The following is a 4781-nucleotide window of genomic DNA, read 5'->3' as shown; positions in this document are numbered from 1 at the left end:
CAGAAGAATTCCAAAAAAATTTATGTAGATAATCCGCCCTGAAGGATTTGGCCATAACTTCATACTTCTTAAGTGTGAGTTGTACACAGTGACTTTCTCGAAAGATTGCATCATGTAAAGGAAGAAAAAATGGAGGAATTTTACAATGGAGAAAACTCACAGATACTGCCTCAGCCAGGTGATCAAGGTTAACATCAACAGTAGTAAGTCATGTTGCTAGTATGGACCCATGATATGATGTGATGAAAATGGCACTTTACCTCTGCAGTTGAATCTCAAAAGACTCATTACCTTAGTTTAATCATGAAGAAACAGTCAGACAAATACAAATTGAAAGACATTTTACAAAGTACCTAACCATTACCCATTAAAACTTTGAAGGTGTTCTAGCCATCATCTTGTGTTCCCACGAGTGTGTCCTCTTATTCTCAGCTGGTCTACCCAAGACCTCCTGAGTACCAACCCTAGTCCCATGTGTAGCCTTGTTTCCTCGCCAACAAGATGAAAAAAAAAAAAACTATCATGAACCAGGAGAAACTCGCCAAACTGCAGGCACAAGTGTGCATCGGTAGGAAAGGAACTGCTTGCAGAAAGAAGGCGGTTCGCAGAATAACTACAAAAATAAATAAATTCAGTTATCTTTAAAGACATTAAGAGTAAGCAACATCTCTGGTATTTAAGAGGTGAGTGTGTTCACAAACCAAAGAATAGTGATCCACTTTCACAATCCTAAAGCTAAGGCATCTCTGGCAGAGAACACTTCCCCAGTCACCGGCCATGCCGAGACAAAGCAGCTGACAGAAATGCTTCCCAGTATCTTAAACCAGCTCGGTGCAGACAGTCTGATGAGTGTAAGGAGACTGGCTTTGCCCAAACAATCTGTGGATGGAAAAGCACCACTTGCTACCAGAGAGGTTGATGATGATGAAGTTCCAGATCTCGTGGAGAATTTCGATAAGGCTTCCAAGAATGAAGCAAACTGAATTGAGTCAACTTCTGAAGAAAATAAAACTTGAAGAATTTACTGGGAGCTGCTACTTTATATTATGACTGCTTTCTAAAATTGTATTCATGGATCTGATAAAATCTTGATCTCTACTATTTTTAAGCCCAAGCCCTTCGGAAACTGCAGCTCTTTTCAATTTTTGCTTATACACAAATCATTCTTTGCAGCTAATTAAGTTGAAGCAGCCTGGGAATAAAGTTTGAAACAAAGGTTAATAAAGTTCGTTGCCTAGTATGCAGTTTTATTATTTTATTTCATTGACAATGATTTGTACACAGAAAGTAGAGTTGTTTGTAGAAAGCTAATCATGATATGGCTCATAATCCTTGGAATTCAATTAAAGATTTAGCATGATAGCATAATGTAAAAAAACTTTAAAGATCATCAAAAACAAGTCAGAGAAAATGTTACAACCAAGAGAAGCCTAAGTTGGCATGACCAGTAAATGTAATGTGGAATCCTGGACATTAGGGAAACCTGAGAAAATCTGAGTGAAGTAGCAACTTTATGTGATGTGTCAATGTTGCTTCATTAATTTTGACAAATATACCATACTAATGTAAAGCCAGCAATCCTACTTCTGAGTATTATGCCAAGTGAATTAAGTCACTCACAAAAAGACAAGTATTGCATGATTCCACTTACATGAGGTATCTAAAGTAATCAAACTAATCGAAACAGGAAGAAGAATGATGGTTGCCAGTGGCAGAAGGGGGAGGGTCGATGGGAGTTGTTGCTCAATGGGCACAGGGTGTCAGTCCTGCAAGATGAAAAAAGTAGTAGAGATCTACTGTACAGTAATGTACATTACAGTGCTGTAATGTACACTTACACTTGTTAAGAAGATTATTTATATTGTGTTTTTACCACGATAAAGCAAATATGGTTTAATTCATTTTAACTTAAACATTTATACATGTGCTTTCATTATTTTATAGGAGAAAGGGGTGATATGGTGTTATCAAAGTAAATAAAGAATAAGTCATCTGAAATTTGTCACTCAAAATTTATTAACTTTCATATGAATCATACACCACATTGGTTTGTAGATATAAAGGATAAAAGGCCTGGTAGCTACCCTGAGTGATTGTATTCTAGTGGAGAAGACAGATAAGAAGCAAAGACAGTACCATGCAGCAAGTGCTGTGATAGATGGATGCAAGCTGCATTGGGAGTGAAGAGGAGGGCATCCCGAGCCAAACTTAAGGAAAACTGTCCAGAGGAGGTGATGCTTGAGTTGAACCTTAAATGATGAGCGTTTTCAGCTTGAAAATAAAAGAAGGGAATGCCAAATATTGGGGACAGCATATGTGAAGACACAGAGATGTAAAATACCGTATAGATCAAATGACAACTGAAATATATGTCAGGGAGAGTGTAGAGAATGAGCCTAGAGATATGCAGGAAATGGATGGAATATGGAAAACTGAAAAATATTGGTAATTTTTTTCTACTGGGATGAATTTTGAGGATAATAGCTGAAAATTGAGATGACCTAGTTTGAGAAGCACTGATATAAAAATATCTGGAAAAATGACATATCTAAGAAGTCATAGTTATATGTCTTAGTAACCATGTAAATAGAATTAATGTGCTGCCAAGCATAAGGTCATAATAAGGATGCTTAATTTTACCTCTTGTGGTTGGACCTTAAAGTGTTTACTGAATATTAATGGGACTAAGGAATGAACCCAGAGGCACAAGGGAAGGGAAATTTTGTATAAAAGAAATGGAAATGTGTCGAATGTCAAAAAGCCAATGGTGATTCTTGCTAGTTACCAGTGAGTATTTTGGATAGAAAAAAAAAGTAGACAAAAGATGACAAAGTGAAATTTAAGTAGAAAATATTATGACAATCAAAAATGAAGACAAAATGATTACAATAGAAATTAAGATAGACAATGATTTTAAAATACTGTCTGGCAAGGTCAAGTAAGAGACAACAGGAATTCTAAGAGCTGAAAAACTCTTAATAGAATGTAAAGTTGGGAGTCATGGACAGATACATTAATTCTTTGTGCAGAAATATGTAATTTACATAGAGAGAAAACTGCCAGATATCAAAAAAATATAAATTTGCTAAGCTGAAAAAAAAGTAGATAAGTTTATCAATATTATATCAGAATAGATAACCAGAAGGGTAAGGCAATGAATGATGTTTAAAAGTGATTTTGTGATGTGTGTTTTAAAAGCAGAATTACTTCCTTAAGGTGTAGAGTGGAAATAGTATTAGAATTATTAGATATACTCTATTGTAACAATTATTTTGAATTTGATCAATATAATCTGTCATTGAGGGCAGAACATATGTCAGTGTATTTGAGTCAAACATATCAACAAATCGGTTTGAACGTCATCGATCAAGATCTTCAGTTTGAAGTTTTAAAAAATCTCTAAGCAAAGAGGATTTCAGTTGTTCAGTATTGAAAAGAAAGCAAGTACAGAAGATAAATGTTGACATTGATTTTAAACCGTGACAGAATACTACAAATAATAGATTTAATTACAATGCAAAAAGTGTTGAGTTTTATTTACTCTTCTCTAAAAATCAGTTTCTACCTTAAATTTAAGATTAAACAGAGTGAAATCTTACTTTAAATCATTATACAATAATTTTGATGTTATATCTAACATTTTAAGGGCATAAGATTGAAGGGCATTTTAAGGACACAAGTGGATTTCTTACTGCTTAATAGCACTATATAGGAAAATAAAATGATTGAACTTAGATTAATAATGAAATATAGTAAAAGAGTTACATGTTTTTATTCTATCAAAAATTTTAGTCCTCAATATTTCAAAGGAAAATCAATGCAAAGTTCATTTGAGGAGACAGATTTACCTGTTTATGGCATATATCTTCGTTCTTTTTAAGTGAATGACATAAGAAAATATAATGTGCCTTTGAAGTGTCCATGTTTTGATAAGTGGTTTTCAATGAAATATTTTGAACATCACTTTGTGGAAGTGGACATTGTTGAATTTGTTTGATTCAATATGTATTAATCATATTAGTATAGTCTATGCTACAGGGACAGATAAACCCCTAAATCTGAGTGACTTAACACAAAAGTTTATTTCTTGCTCATACTACTATTTAATTCAGGTTAGGTAGCCCTCCTCTTTCACTGCACGATGTGGCCTCTAAGGTTGCATTAACATGGAAAGAGAAGTCTAGTTTATCTTATAGTCTATTAGGCCAGAATTATTTATGTGGCCCCAAATTAAATATAAAAAGGCTGGAAATTGTAGTAAGTACTAACTCTCTCCAACTTTCAAGGTGTTATGTTCAATCCGTGGAGACTAGACAGACCCCCATCAAAAATCAGTTCGCATGTCAAGACTAATGATGTCACATACCTACTAACACATGTGAAGACATTTATTACTCACATAACAAGGCTTCTGGAAAGAACAGGGCAAGCACCCAAGCAGGTCTGAAAATGGCTTGAGTGGCTTGAGAAAGAGAGAGTGACAATGAGTGGCCCTGACTTTTCTTGTGTCAAGGGAGGGAACCACTGTGCTTTCTCATCAGTTTGCCCAGGTATGGGTCAGAAAGAGAAGCAGGAGATGGGGCTTAAAAACCGTCAGCAGTCAAACTATATATATGGAGTAAGGCTCTTTATTACACAGGAGAATGAATTCTTTCATTACTTTTCTTGTTATTAATTTTAAACTAGATCTAAAAGCATACTTAAGTATATTTTATGTGCTGTGCAAGGCACTCTCAGCATGTGATTATCATTTGGATAAATTCTCTACATTCGAGTAATTC

At 34.7% G+C, this 4781-nt stretch overlaps 1 pseudogene; it reads left to right on the top strand.

Annotated features, from left to right (window-relative positions):
- Positions 1-510: 510 nt before the first annotated feature.
- Positions 511-983, top strand: LOC107503435 (annotated as a pseudogene).
- Positions 984-4781: the final 3798 nt, after the last annotated feature.

The sequence above is a fragment of the Rousettus aegyptiacus genome, unplaced genomic scaffold, assembly GCF_014176215.1.
Source record: "Rousettus aegyptiacus isolate mRouAeg1 unplaced genomic scaffold, mRouAeg1.p scaffold_m13_p_9, whole genome shotgun sequence".
Lineage (NCBI taxonomy): Eukaryota > Metazoa > Chordata > Mammalia > Chiroptera > Pteropodidae > Rousettus > Rousettus aegyptiacus.
The sequence above is the reverse complement of the archived record's forward strand: the minus strand, read 5'-3'. Positions and strand labels throughout refer to the sequence as shown.